This window comes from Topomyia yanbarensis, chromosome 3 (assembly GCF_030247195.1).
Source record: "Topomyia yanbarensis strain Yona2022 chromosome 3, ASM3024719v1, whole genome shotgun sequence".
In the NCBI taxonomy this organism is placed as follows: domain Eukaryota; kingdom Metazoa; phylum Arthropoda; class Insecta; order Diptera; family Culicidae; genus Topomyia; species Topomyia yanbarensis.
This window is the reverse complement of record NC_080672.1, coordinates 263,305,165-263,321,643: the sequence shown is the minus strand read 5'-3', so window position 1 is coordinate 263,321,643 and position 16,479 is coordinate 263,305,165. Positions and strand designations below refer to the sequence as shown.

Sequence of the window (16,479 nt, the reverse complement as noted above, 5' to 3'; positions counted from 1 at the left end):
CGACCACCCCCCAAGTCAGCGGCTACATATGCGGAAATTGCGATGCCCTTCATGGCAGAGTACACCGGTCAACAGAACGGGGGTGGAAGTATTGTGGGAAACTTCTTCTCCTCCTCGTTCTTGACCGGCAAGACTAAATTCACAGGAGCGGAAAAAGCAACATAAATGTTCACATTTTCAACGAGCATACAAGTGGAAGGAAATAAATTACTTATGTTTGAATGGGAATAAAATGGAAAACTTACAGTGAGTGGAGAATTATTGCACTATTATTACACACTTATTTTTTATCTCCTTTTCTCGCGCCGTGCAGCACACTTGTTTTTTCTTCTGATTTTTCGTCTGCCTTTGCAATGAAAGGACTAATAAAACGCATACATTTTCCACTTCTCCTCACATCACTCGGAAGCGCTTTCGCTTATGATTTGTAATTTCTTTTATCTGCTTTATTTGCTTCACACTGTGCTCCTTCTACTGCCCCACCATATGGCACACTTTCTCGAAAGCACTTTTGAAGCCTGATTTCTCGAACCTTTCACACGACTCGGGGAAATCACACTCCACACATACACATCCCAAAAACTTCGACTCGACGTTATTATTTATGAGCTGTTTTTATTATTATATTTCTGAACTCATTAATATTTTCCACCACACTTAGTAATATGAGAGCACACAACGTTTCCTCCTTTTTGCCTTTCACACTGGACCTCGAAGCTCTGATCACCGTCTGCAACAAAACACCATTTCTTCCACTCACACTCACAGGCCCTGAACTTGGAGGTGTTTCTCTCAAATGATATTGTTATTGCAACTATTATTAGAAATTATTACGCCAGAGCACGATTTTCGGATATTACTCTCGAGTCATGCCGTTTTGGTCGAACGGGAAAGAAGAGGGCTCCGGCTTTATTTTGCACCGAGCGTGTTCGAAATTGAGGCGGAAATTTCAAATTCTGTCGGTCTCGACGTGGCCACCGAATACTATCACAGTCCCACTATATCACACTTTTCCTTCAGCAAATTCCTTAGTTTCACAGACACAACGCGTTCGTCGAACTTTTTTTTTCTTTTTACCCTTTTCTACCCGAAAGCTAAACTTTATGACGATGGAAGTGGACTAGAATCGAGATCTACCATTCAAATGCCGAAATTTTCAATCGGGTCTGGTTCCACTTTTGTTCAATTCTTTCCTTCTTCGTTTGATAGATGAGCAACACAATAAAACTTTCACCGGGCGAAACTCGATTACACGTGCGATTTCGGCTCTTTCGTCCCCTCTCGGGATCGGAACCTCTCAATCAACTTTATCGGGACTACAAACCAACTCAATCTTTTTTCACTTTATTTCTGATTCGGATATGCAGCCTGTTTCTTCCTTTCCTGGCAAAACTTTGGTTCAAGAAAGTGCACTCAACACAAAAACTTTAAATTAAATTTGTTTTCCCACGTGTACTTCTTCGTCGGGTTGAGTCACTTTTTTTTTCTCTGTCCACGATAGAATTTTATATTTCACCAAATTAGGAAAACAGGACGAAAAAATCAATTTTCACATCTAAACTTTCAATGCCCTTCGTTTCGCATCGCGGAAAAGTGCTGCTTTAAGGTTGCATACACTCACACAAACAGGCACCGACGTCGGAACGAAACGAATCAGATCGTAGTCAGTGCCGTTCCTTCGAAAGCAGATAACCGTCGTAACAGGTGGTATATTTCTGTCGAGTTTCAGCGGAAACTTTTCGATGGTTAATCGAAGAAAAACAGATCAATACACTTTTCAACACCGAAAACAGATAAATTGTGGTTAGGCACTTTTTTTGATGTGATTTCTTGGGGGATTGTGTTACGTGTTTTTGTTTTTGTTGTTGTTGTTGCTTGTTGTGGTATCGGATTTTGATAACGCGATGGGCGTCGCGATGCGAATCCGTTGAACTGATCAGGAAATACGAAGTACACACGCTCAATAGACCGAGTTCCGGTGAACTACACTGAGAACGGAAAAACACAACAATAACGACGTGCGTGCGTGACCGACACTGAAATCGGCGGAATGTGCTACAAGCTTGGCACCCACTCACGTTCTACTACTTGCTACCAGGGCTTTGGATTGTGGACTACCGCTACACTGCAATGGACAGGATATGCAAGGCTGGCTGCTGCAGTTGCATCCTCGTCCACGTCCCGTGTCACTCGGAAAGCCGGCGAGAGCGGTTTCAATTCCGTTCACACACAGCCTACGAAACCGGTCTGGATCAGATGGTTAGCAACTGCTCCAGCAACGAGACACACTTCTGCTTCAACTGTTTGTCCAAAATCTGGACTTCTCTCACTTTACGCCGTATACAAACGGGCTTTAAGTTTGTACTGATAACACACTAGATAACAACAGAGTCCCGTGTCGATCGATGTCCTCTTTAATTAAACTTGATTTGAGTGTTCACTTCCCGATAACTCTAAACATTAGCTGATATTTTTGTGAGTCTTCTTGTTCCAAGAATTTTGTTGATTTCTTTCGAAACTTAAACTTTATCGCGTAAGGTAGATCCCTGTAATATTTTCTCTTTACTGTTTCGAACATTTAAATTTATCCTTAACGTGTAGTTTGTTTTCGTCTCCGGCCTCTTTTCTTAAGAAGCCGTTCCGTGAAACTTTCCTCTTGTCTCGAAAGCTTTGAGCTTCTCTGTTCTGTGTACCGTTTGTTTTACCGGACAAATAACAAACTTATGAAAACAACTAAACACGTAGACGACAACAACGACACAACGATCACGACGACGACGACGACGACGACAACGATGACGATAACACACCCGTATCCTTGTTCCACGTTTCTTGCTCTGAATTCAAAACAGTTCCAACCGGAACCGTGAACCTCGCGGGAAGACTCTCAGAACAGCCTTCTTCGGTTTTCCCGTGTCACCTGTCATCCTACGAGTCTCTCAAACATTCGCACTCTCCCTCTCAGACTAAAGTCCTCTCCCCAGCGAATGCTTTGCACCGAGATGCCGTATGCTGTCAGTTTTCAGGAATTACCGACCGCGTTACTGCTCTTACTACTACTACTACCACTACAATCATAACCGGTGTTACTGTCCTGATAACCACGAATCGTTTCATCCAATCAAGTTCTGAAAGCTACACACGAGTAGAAGCATTTCCTTTCGTTTCGTCCTACTCTAAACATACAACATACAACGGTCCTGGGACTTTATCTGAACAGCAACTTAACCAAACAGCCAACATCAAAACAACAGATTGCAGTGTGTGAATATATGAAGAATTAAACTGGATTCAGCGGCTTGTGCCAAAGAACTATTCGTCTATCCGTCGATGATCTAATGTTTGTATGATTCCATCCGTGACGTCATCGTTTGGCTGTACCTGTGTCTATTCACTAAACCCCCTCAACTCAGAGAGTAACTCACCTTCTCCAACCGAAAAGCACAGCATCATTTCGTGAACGACTCGCTATCACCACGCAAGCGTTTTACTCCACCACTCACCGAACTCAGCTGCAACAACTGCTGTGCTACTCTGTAACGCCACCCATCCACCCACAATCGTCTGCCCGCGTGAGAGAGAAAAACACGCCACTGCTCTCTGCTATTCTTCCGCACCACCGAACCAGCTCTCGAGAGAAAGTGGGAGGAGGTACATAAGCCCAGCCAGAATCGCTTTTCCTAACCAAATCCCTACGCGTATATACAGTCGATTACACTCTTCTCCAAACCTCCCACTTCCCCACTGGCACTGGTGGCAAATTTTCAAGAGCGAAAAACGCGTCCCCGTTCACATTCACGCCGCACATACCTGCACACAAAACGTCCTGACAAGTTCATTTTTCTTGATTTTAATCGCTCATTTTTGGTTTATCTTGGATTGTGTCCTCGTGCGCGTCCACATTTCCTTTTTGCCGCAGGGTAAGGTGGAAAGTGGGCTATGCCGCCTATTTAACATCATCCTCTCTCGCTCACATCTTTAAAATTTTCCCAACCGAGAACTGTGTGAGTGTTGGCTGCTGCCTCTGTAGTCACACTATCCGGGGGCTAAGAATAGGGAAAAGCGTGCATATTTAAAGAAGACAAAACGGTATAAATATTGCTTTTATTGATCGTTCCAACGATATCAATCTTCTTGGGGTTTCCTTTGCCCCCTCGTCTCGCTCGGTCCGACTGTCGTACCCACAAGCGTGAGTTGGGCGACGTAAAATATAGTCACCCCTCAGGGCAATGCCTTCTAGTAGCCCCACGAGGAAAGGAGGCAAACTCATTTTCTTTTCATTCATGATGACGATGATGGGTGGCCGGCCGGCCGGTCGATGGATAGTGCCCGGGTTTTTGTTTTGCTTATTCTTCTTCTATTCGACTCTTCTTCCTTTCTACGCATCTTCACTTGCCACCACCGGATGGCGGTGACTTCGGTTTGGATCAAGGGTGTATTCTGAAAATGTGGGTAGGAACAATGCCTCCGTCAAGATGATGATGATGAGGCTGACGATGATGGAAGAAGGTTGACACGTGGCACCGAGGGAATTGAGTACAACGCCTAATACGAAGGAGAAATTTGGATTGTCGGTTATCGGTCGACGGGTGTGCGCAAAATGATTTTCAAAGCCCGATAATTCATATCAATTGATTGGGGTTCAAAGGTTAGATGTATTGCTATGTAATGTCGAGGAGAAATCAAAGAATAATAGCAATAATGAATTCTTTAAACAAAGTGTCACGAACTTTTTATGGTACGAAAACAGAGGCGTGACAGAAGTTCAAGATCTTACTGTAGGGTAAAGTAAGTATAGATGAACCACGGGGATTGGTGATGGATGATGGATGATTATCACCTTAGATTTTATTTATTTATTCACCTATTTATTTATTTATTTATTTATTTATTTTTTTATTTATTTATTTATTTTTTTATTTTTTTATTTTTTTATCTATTTATTTAATTATTTATTTTTTTTTTTATTTATTTATTTATTTGACCTAAAAAGTATTCCACATCAAATTGCATCACGGAAAAAGCGCTGTGGAAAATAACCCATTGGGTATTTTTTTAAAATTTGGATAGAAGTAGTTTAGAGTGTATTGTTTACACTGTATTTTTATCGCTGTCAGTTTTTCTCAAATTGGAAGAAATGGTGCCATTCGAAAAGCAACTTCGCGAATTGATTTTGCGCAAGCACCTGGAAAATCCTCAGCTTTCTCATCGGGATTTCGGAAAACAACTCGGAATCGTGCAGTCAACAGTGATACATGTGATTGAATGGTACTACCAAACTCTGAGCATTGAACGGAAAGAGAAATGCGGTCTGAATGAATGTTTCTTTTGGTGATAAGGATCACAAGCATGTAGTGAGAGCGTTTAAGGGGAATATCAATGCTTCGGTCACGGATGTGGCCAAAAAGTTGAATCTATCCAAGTCATTCGTTCAGAAAGTCAAGGACCGGAAGGAATTGCATACGTACAAAGTGCAGAAGACTCCAAATCGTTTTGAACGGCAAAATACGGTAAGAAAGTCACGGGCCCGGAAACTGTACACTCAGATGCTGACGAAGGCTCATGGTCTCATCATGGATGATGAAACTTTAGTCAAGGCGGACTTTCGGTAGGTACCCGAGCAAAGTTCAACATCAAAATTACAGCAAATAGACAACATATTTTGATATCAAGCATCAAATTAAAATCTTATTTTGATATCAGTTTAAACTTTTTCAGATATGACATCATAATTTCCATATCAACATTAGACTAGGGCTAATAAGATTTGTAAACAAACTTTTGTTTTGCTGATTTCTCTTAATTTGTTATATTTTCAACCCAGAAGACATTTGAAATTGATTCTACCACGGTTAAAGATGTTGATTCATGTGTATCTTTCATGAATTTCGACTCGACAGCGGAGTAATGAGCGAAATAAGTTTGTTTATAAAAATCTCATTAGCCCTTTTGAAGAATTGATATTGATTTGATCTCATTTTAATGTGCTTACATTTTTAGAAGAAAATGTTTGTTTCTATTTCTTTGACAAACATCAAATTGATTACTTATTTTGTTATCAATGAAATATTTCACCATCTAAATCTTTTTGCCTTTCTCATATAAAGAAAGGCTATGCAATCACTGTAAAAATCGACTTTTTAACCGAAGCCCGGAGAGCCGAGTGTCATACACCATTCGATTCAGTTCGTCGAGATCGGCAAATGTCTGTGTGTGTGTATGTAGGTGTGTGTATGTGTATGTGTTTGTGTGTGTGTCATTTAAACTCACACAATTTTCTCAGAAATGGCTGAACCGATTTTCGCAAACTTAGTTTCATCTGAAAGGTATAACGCTCCCATAAGCTGCTATTGAATTTTTAGTTGAATCGACTTCCGGTTCCGGAGTTACGGGTTGAAGAGTGCGGTCACACAGCAAATTCCCATATAAACTGGTACCACCATTATGTTCAAATGATGTAAAACATATTAAAATTGATGTAACATTACTCTAGTTTGCGGGTCTAGATCACTAATGATCAATCAAAGCGGCTTTGACCACATTGGCCACCTATGACGGTTCATGACGCCCCCGGGGAGCCCGCCAAGTTCCTAAGCTAATATTACACCCATTCCACAACGAATTCTCTACCGATTTTTACAAACTTGATTTCAAATGAAAGATACAGTAATACCATTGACTGCTGCTGAATTTCATTCGGTTCTGACTCTTGCTTCCGGAGTTACAGGGGTGTTAGTAAGGATACACTGGAATTTCCCATATAAATCGGTACAATCGTAATACCTCAGAGGCTAAAAACTATTGAAATGGTCACCAAATTACTTCTAATCGCAGATCTAGATCACTAATTGCCAATCAAACATTCTTTGAATATATTGTCCACTATCGACGATTCCGGTAGTCCGGAATTCCGGGCATATTCCACAATTAAAGTCACATCGGTTCTTCGGTGATGACTGAACCGATTTTCTCAAACCAAGTCTCAAATGGAAGGCAAAATATGCAGTTGAGTATTCCGTCGCCGCACTACCCCCCCCCCCACCGCCTTGCCCTTACACCTCCTTCCTTCATCACTCTCCTCCCCTTGGACCACCCTCACGCCCGCATTTCCTTCATCCACCCCGTATACCGAAATAAGATGAAGGATTTCTGACGCATCCTCCACTCCCACTCTATTAACCCCCCATTCCCTCCACTTTCAAACCAATTCCACCAACATTTCAAAATATAATCACATGAAGATAACATTGAACTCATGCTGATTAAGCTAATTAAATATTATTCTTTTGCCTTTCTCATATAGAAAGGTTATGCAATTGCTCCAAAAAGCGACTTTCTATCCGAGGTCCGGAGGGCCGAGTCTTATAACATTTGACTCAGTTCGCCGAGATCGCAAAATATCTGTAATCCCTATTACATCACAACATCAAGTTTAGTTCTCAATTTGTTATCAGACTCTGCTCAGGTACCGTAAACCGGGGTGACATTGATCACTTTTCGAAGTAATCATTACATATTTTTAGACGCAACACATTTTTTTCAAGTTTAATATTTTTAAACCATGTGCTGATGTAAGGAGAACAAAATTGATGGTTTTACCTAAAATTGTCCGCTTTCAGCTATTTTTTCAAAAATTATTTCAAGTTAAAGTCCGTTTTCGTGTTCCGGGGTGACTTTGATAACCTGCATGGTCACCCACATTAAGTTATTGATGTCAATGTTTTTCATTCAAATATTTGTTTAAACTAATTCTGGTAAGATACTCATTGTTAAATAGTTGTTAATTGGTATTACACAAAGTATTTAAATGTACTTAAAATTCGAGTAACCAATATTCGTATAATTTGTGTCCAACTAGAATAAAAGATTCTGAAAACCTTTAAAACTGCTAAAATTGTTTTATTTCAGTGCTTTATCAATGTACAAAAAGTTTCATTCATTTTAACAGTTGGAATATTGAACAATAAAAAAAATGTTGTGAATTTTAGATTAACAGTTATGTGCCCAACAAAAAAAAACACCTTTAACAGGCCAACGACGGTACCCGGGTACCCACAAATTGAAATGCTCATAACTATGGCTTCCTTTAACCGATTTGGACACTTTTAGATATTTTGGATTCAGGAACTCGTCCACTTTTTGAATAGAACCGGAATAATGGATCTGGTTTTTGATAATCCGGATTTTCCGGAGTAATGTTCCAGTACTTGGATATGATTTGTAAATTTTAATAATGTACTAGCAATATGAGAATCAAAACTCTTCAAATTGTCTCGGAAGTCTATTTTTTATTGTTAGGGTCCCTATGGCAATTTGAAAAATGGAATTGGAATGGAATGGCCACTCACGGCCCCACGGGAACCTGCTCCGGAATATCCGTTCCGGGGTCAAATCACCAAATGGTTCCAAAACCACGAGATACAGCCTACTGATGCAATTCCAAGAATTTTGATGCCAATATTGCTAGTATTCCATTGAAGTTCGCAAATAGTACTCCTGCACAGGAACCTGCTTCCGGAAACCCGGATTCCCGGGAACCGAATGAAGTAACCCGATTCATTTTTACCAAGTCCAAAAGTAGATGAGTTCCTGAATCCAAAACGGCCAAAAGTATCGAAATCGGTTGGATATTACCTTAGTTATGGGCATTTTAGTTTTGTGGGTACCCGGGTACCCACGTCGGCCTGTTACGTAGTAAAGAATTTCAGGAGCCCCTCCTCACTCCCACCCTTACTATATCAAAAATATTATTAACACAAAAGCTTGAGTTAGTGAAGTTCTAGGATGTCACAAAGTTTCAATTTCCAGCTATGGATAAAACATAGGAATTTCATTAATTGAAACTTAAAAAGGTACCCGGGTACCGCGTCGGACACACAACGGTTAAAATAATTTCAAATAATTGCCAACTAGTTTTACAAAAAAATGTATTTAAAATAAACAATCTCTTAAAACTAAATTTGGCATATCCAGAAAGGAAAATAAAAACTCGCTTGTAATTTATTACTTTTGCTCAAATCTGAGATTTATTTGTTTTATAAAACATAGACACTTTACGAAGCTTCGTAAAAATAAGGTAAAGTCAAATATCGGTTTTTTGAAGTTTTTGTACCCCAAAACCGAACAATATACTCAAAAAGTATAACAAATCAGTATTTTATATGTTTAAAATAAAAATCATTCTAAATTAAAATTATTCGGTCGACTTTTCTGGTTTAATAAGCGATCTACGAAAAAAGTTTCGAGTGATCAAAGTCACCCCGATGATCAAAGTCACCCCGGTTTACGGTACTGTTCTTCACCGCCCAGCACAAGTTTGACATTTCGGAAGAAGTAAGGAAGCAGAAACTTTCAAAGTTTACTAATAAGTACATGATTTAGCAAGCGATATGCTCATGTGGTAAACGGAGTGCGCCGTTCATGACTAGCGGCATCTACCTCAATGAGTGTCTACAAAACCGTCTGCTTCCACTATTGAAGCAACGCGAGGACCCTACGGTATTCTGACCAGATCTAGCTTCGAGTCACTATTCAAATGTTGTCCTGGAGTGGTACGAAACCAATGGGGTCACTTTCGTACCCAAGGACATGAATCCTCCTTCCCGTTCGCGAGTGGACTGTAACTTGGCTGAATATAGGCAAACTGACGAACTCCGCGAATTTCCACCACGTAATTCGGAAACCGGATAGAAACACCTGCGTTAAGTTTTAATATTGTATTTTCGTCTTATTACATAATTTACTCTTTGCTTAAATTCACTTGACACAAATAGTTTATCTTCGACTACATGTCTTGACACGACGAAATCACGATACCCAATGCGCTTCATCCTCCAACATAGGTACCACTTTTCTCCCCTTCGCGCGCTTCGTTTTTTTACGCTGATGTGAAGCAGTGGCGCGTGTTGCAATCTTATTTGGTTTCTAGACAGGCTGTGTCTCGAATCAATCCATCCGATACAGAATAAGTTTTTTCTACACTTCCCAGTTTCCAATGCTGCGGCGGTAAGTTGTCATCTCGAATTATTACCACCATTCCAGCCTTGATATTCTCTTTCCTCTTGTCCCATTTTTGTAGTATCTACATCACCTGTAGATATTCTAGGGACCAGCGCTTCTTCACGCAAACGCTGGACATACTGCCACCTGTAAAGCCGATTAACAGGAATTCCATCGTAGCATGGCTCCGGAATTAGAGGTGTGCGCCGATGCATTTTTAATCGGCGGCGGCGTAAGCGACATATTTGGCCGGCGGCGGCGTTGGCGGCGTCACGCCGTTGGACCCTATCGGCGGCGGCGCGCCGGCGTGTGGCGACGAAACAAATATTGACACCTATGTAACTAAAAAAATCTTGGCAGTACAATTCCTTTCCCAAATTTTCGGGTTCTATTGTATGAGGCACATACAAACAGACGTTACAGCTTGAAGAAAATTCTAAAACAATCATCGCCCACAATGTACTAGCGACATCTGTTGAACACATTGCACAAAATGTAATTCTCGCAACCACATCATTTTTTTTTAACTGATGCTCTAATAGTGCCCACCCTGCTTGCGAAATGCAAGATAATAAATCAAAGGTGGAACTATTTTTACAGTTGTAAAATTTGAAGAACGGAATAGAAAAATTGTCGATGTCGCATACTACGACTTCGCATGAAATAATGATTGCAATTGACAAATTTGAAGAATGCAGAGTAACGACTGTATTTCAATGACCCATAATAATTATTTATTGTTCTATATTTGGGAAATTAAGCAAAAAGTTTTTATTTTGTTTGAGGAAACTAATTCTTGTTGTCGTTTCATTGTTTTTTGTTTCAATTTAGTCTTCTTTACCGTCGCTCCCGCAGATACCAGGTACCCTAACAAGAGGTGGCAATACTGGCATTACTGCGCAGAAATATCACTTTTAATTATCGTGTAAGGACACCTTTCAAGGTAGACACATCCCAGTTAAGCTCAGCCGGAAATGAACCGAAATCCTGGCTGGTTCCAGTTCGTATTCCTGCTACAGTGACACATCCGATTCTAGTTAGAATCGGTTGTGCCACTGGATCACGTGTACGAACTGGAACAAGCCAGATTTCCAGTTCAATTCCGGCTGAACTTTGCTGGGATTACTTCATTTTACAGTCTGGCGTTTACTTTTACTTCTTGTAAGTACAAAATCGCCGCGATGATAAGGCATATTCGATTCCATGGCACTACACTTTCTTTCAACGTAAGATTTGCTTATATCTTGAATGCAAAGTATGCTCGATGTGCTGGAATCATACAGATCTGCACCCTGACGAAACCTAAATATACAGTTACTATCATTCATAATAATTCCACGACTTGATGTTTTAGCTCCTGTTGGGTTGAAGCTGATCTGAGCGTATCTCTAGTTTTCGTTGCACCTGCACACCGCCAATTTCTCCAGCAGTTCCGGGGATCTTCAAATTCTAATCCATTGCATACATCTATTCAGATTCGATACACCGAATCAATTAATTTACTAACATCCTATTATGTGCTTACTCACAGATCGGCATCGTGTTGTAACTTAAGACATGGTTGTGAACAACTCCCGCCTTGCTCACTTCGACAAGAATGAGTTTCACATTTTCAGCCCATTTTGTTTTGGTTTGCATGAGATGAAAAAGACGCTAACGTTTTCGGAAGGGTGCAGAAACTAAGTAACGCATTTAGCTCTGTGTCAAAATCTTTTCACTAACGCCAAGCTCGCTGATATGGCGCATTTTTGTAATTTAAATCGACCGTTTTACCTACGAGTGATGAAAATTCATCTCGTGTTACGTCCTCTTTGTCTGTGATACCGGGCTAATGCAACTGCCACTAAAAATCTTTCCTGAGTGGGGCTAGATGACACGATTAATAATTTATGCGATCAGAAATATTACCCTCTGCATCACCACATCAGTGCACCAACGTCGCTAAAAATCAAGATCACTCTGCCCAACTATTCTTCAAGAATAAAAATTCAAAATAGGTCACGATTCAATCAATGATAAATAAACCTCGTATTGAAAATAATTTTTGTGTTTTTACAAAACTAGTTCACGCAAAAAAAAGATTACATTATATTCAAATGTTTAGTAGGGTGTTGTACCTGAATATGTTTAATATTTTTATGATTCTAGTTCATAACTTGATTATACATTGATTTATATTAACTTTATTGACTAAAAAAGTCAAGAATTGAACGATTGTGCAACTATTTTCGTAAATTCTCGTCGCGTTATCTTGATATTTTAGTCTTGAGCTTACCGTCGGATTTTTTACACAGAGTCACGCGTCTTATAGTTTCTTTAATTATTTCACGGACATGAATTGTGGCTAGGTAATGTATTTTTGGTGCTCAGCGCAGTTTCATTTATTTTCGAAATTACACTGAATCTTAACAAAAGAATAACAGGGTTACAGGCAGGGATGCCATTATGCCAGATTTATCTGGCACTGTCAGAGGTTTTGGCAGCTTTCAGACAAAAAGACAAATCTCTCATTCTGCCAGATTTTTAAGTTTTGGAAGCGGCTACATACACATTTTGGAAATTTGGGTAAAAATGTCCCAAATTTTACAAAAATCGATTGATGCACATTCTACGAAAACTATAATATATGCCAAATTTCGATGACTATGAGGTCGTTTTCAAGTGCCAGATTTTGCCAGATATTTTTAATTGAACTGCCAGATTTTCTTTGAAAAATAGTGGCAACCCTGGTTACAGGTCCTAGTAGTTTCCTTGTATCTAATACTCGCGCCTATGAGACTGGTTGCTAGCAGTTGTACACAATAGCTCACATAGAAATTTCAAAACCAAAGAGTAGAGCGAATAATCCATGAGTAATAGTCTGAATTCTTTGTAATTGTTTACGTAAGTATATTAAGATTATGTGAATTTTTATTACTTTATGAACTATATCATGAACAGTTTCACGAGCTCGACTGTTGAATCGTGTCTAACATATAAGGAATCAACTATATCTTGAAAGTGGATGTGTTTTTTTTGAATTTGTGGACGAATGGTGAATTGAAACTTATATGCTCGCAATCATAACAAGTTGACAAAGCAATATATTCCGAGTGTCGTGTAATGATTTACGAGAAAATATCAAGACTTTGTTAACTTAGTGATCTAATTCACAACCACTAATACCAAATAAAGATCAATATGTGATAAATCATGAATCAGTTAACGTCGTATATTCGGACCATAGACAATGTTTATAGATTTGTGGATAAAATTATGAGCTAATGATTTTCGAGTTCGCGAATTGTCGGCGTGAGAAAAAAGCGTCGGCGGCGCGCCGCCGGTCTACCTTTCGGCGTCGGCGTTTGTTGAAATTTACCGGCGGCGGCGGCGCACAGGTCTATCCGGAATAGCAATCAAAGGTCTGTCGATCATGAAATGTTCCGGAGTTAAGGGTTCAAGCAGAGAAATGTCGAAAATTCAGGCAATGTAAGTAGAATTCACAGCAAATTCCTCTTCAAGATTTTCTTCATGCTTTTAACACCTGCCTCCCAAATTCAAATTGGTGCATTTTGAGGAATCATCTTCCATTCAATCTGTCGGGATTGATAGAGATCGTATATCTTTAAATTGGTTGTTCGATCTTCAAAAGGTGGTGCAGTTCTATCAAGTCGTTGCGGGCTCCAATAAAGCTTGTCCCGCTATCGGAAAATATTTGCTCAGGGACACCACTACGAGAACAGCACCGAAATGAGCAAGCTATCAAATCATAATGAGTATCAAACCAAAATATAATCAATGCAATCCTCTGACATATCAACTCGACATCAGTTTATTCAGTCTGTAACGTAACTTCTGTTGATAGAAGTCAAGGCAAAGGGATACAGTATGTTTTATTTCATCGTTACTATTATGCGTAGGACATTGTGTAAATGTTTTGAAATAATTCATCTGAACATTCCAACTCGACAATATTTCAGTTTGAATTTCTACATATTATACATTAGGCCATTACAAATCTTTTTTAAAAATTATGTCCCTTCAAAATTGCTGGAAAAAATCAGGGGGCAAATATTTTTTTTTAATAACCTCAATTAAAAAAATTGTCACTTTTTATAAAAAACAATAGCTTTCATAGAGTTTTGCTTTTCTTCATTGAAAACTATTCTAGTAGTTTTGGAAATTGCATGATTTTTTTTATTTTGACCAAGAATGGTCAATATGGTAGATAGGACGTCCGAATAAAATCGTCGATCCAGTAACGAAACGTTTACTGTTCGCGGAAGGAAGGAGCCGTTTGTGAATTCTCAAACAAACATCTCATGGCAAGGCTAACAGACCGACTTCTGAATCGATCCCATTTTAAACGCAACAGTCGATAGAGATCGGTAGTTGCACTCTAAAATAATTTCTATAAGGAAACAATCTTAATTCATATAAGACTCCTGGCGATTTATTTGTGGTTTAATATTCAATATGCATGAGATTTACCGAAAGGCTTTTAAAATTTAAAGATTTAATATGGGATCGCAGTGTTCATACCGTATTTCCGCACCCATATGTGCGATTCGTATGAACTTCACCAAATCAAAGTCTGCTACTAAACCTTCTATTTAAGACTAAGCTTGTGAAAATTGTGAATTAGCCGTTTTCCAAGGAGAGCCGGGAATCCATTATCCATGTTAATGTTTGTGGCCTTGGAGTGACAGGAAAGATGAAAAGTGTGCGAGGATATACCCACAGCGACCATCAAGCGATATGGTACAGCATTGGTAACCGGACTCGGTTTGAATAACGAGTGAAAGTGAAAAACAGCGATCTTTCACAAGGACGTGTTCGTCGAAGAATTTAAATTTGGGGGCATCCTCTTCAACCTAAATGCGAACGAGTTAATGGTAGTACTAACAAGGGCGTGTAATGCGACCATACCGAGAAATGGGAGACCGAGAAACGGTCGTCGGCTGTAATACGACGATTACTGATTTACGTATAAGTTATTACGACCTTGAAGAAGAAGTTAGAGTGCTCGTAGTGACACCGAAAGAAGAAGAAAGAAAGCTTGAATTGATAAGCTTTGCCACAAAGCCAACGCGAATTCTCGAGGAGACGACTACAAAGTTATGCCAAAAAAAGATAAAAGGCCCAGCTGCACCACCTGAAAGGTGTCCGGAGAAGCTAGAGGTTACCATCGAAAGGTTTTCGCCGCAACTTGAACCAATCTTCGCCGTACAGTGAGGAGGATCATGAAAAAGAAGCTCGAATTACTGACAAGCAGCTGATCGAGATGGCGAAAGCCATGAGTGGAAGGACCCAGTACCAGCCTCTCATATTTCGCTGAAAAAAGCGATATGTGAGATCTTCCAGCATGTAGGTCAATATGTCTCTTGGTACTGATAGAGAGAGTAATCCTGAACAAGCTAAGTAAGTACTAAGTACACGGACCGTGAGAACGGCTTGTCATGCAATTCGACTTCGTTATAGGCAGGTCTACAGTGAATTCTACCCGAACGGTTGTGGGAGCTGTGATGACAACAGAGAAAAGGATATTGCTATTGCGTGGTTACCTTAGACGTGAAGAATGCTTCAATAGTACTAGCTAGGAAGCAATCGCCCATTCGTTGTACAGCATGAGCAACTCTGCAGGATATTACAGAGCTACTTTCAGTACCGAACACTGATCTATGAAACAGACAAGGGAGGATGACAATTACGACTGACGTTCCTCGGCCCGACGCTGTGGAACGCAGTGTACGATGCAATATTGAAGCTGAACCTTCTCAGAGATGTAACGATTTTCGGTTTCGCGAATAATGTGGTGTTCCAAGTAATCGGAGAATCACTAGAAGAGCTGGAGGCACTCGCCACGGAGACGATTGCCCATCATAAAACAGAGTTGGTGTTTGTGAATGCCTGAGCTGTTGTCTAGAAAGGATTCGCGTATTACCTGTAGGACAGTTGAAACCTGAAAGAGGCAGAGTCAAATATTGCTTGGATTAACTGCATATGTTGTCACTTACGATGAGTGCAAGTGCACAGTGTGATTCCGTAGATGTCCGGTATGGAATGAACTGTATAATTAGAGCTCTTAAGTAACCCACCAGGTGTTGACTAGCAGCCGAAAGACAGCAACAGGCGAAAATCGCGGTCGGAGAACATATCATCGACTCGAACTTTTAAAGTTTGGTTGAGGCGCCAGTATACCGGGCACCACGACCCATCTTGAATCGCCCGTGAGCAGACTAGTTACACCGTCAGGAACTAGATCGAGTGAAGTGCCAGCGGTTGGTCGTCGAGTTTTCAGCGAACCGGAAGCAGCGAACCAGAAGCTACGCTTCATCCGGTATCGCCAAACCAACATCGCCAAGTACTGGTTAGCCATTTGAGTAGGATTTATGGACTATCCGAGTAGATTGCGACAAAACTAGGAGCTAAATGACTCACGCAACGGGCATCGGTATCGGGAAAAATTCCGCCGCCGAGGAATAAATGACTCACTGAGAT

General features: G+C 40.2%; 1 protein-coding gene across 2 annotated transcripts in view; it reads right to left on the bottom strand.

Annotated features, from left to right (window-relative positions):
* The window catches only part of LOC131690379 (uncharacterized), a 687,875-nt gene extending 684,584 nt beyond the window's left edge, over nucleotides 1-3,291 (bottom strand). For both annotated transcript variants that reach the window (XR_009305571.1, XM_058976095.1), the window contains exon 1: nucleotides 246-3,291. The gene's annotated coding sequence lies outside the window, so the exon portion shown is untranslated. The remainder of the gene's footprint in view (nucleotides 1-245) is intronic.
* Between the last annotated feature and the right edge of the window lie 13,188 nt (nucleotides 3,292-16,479).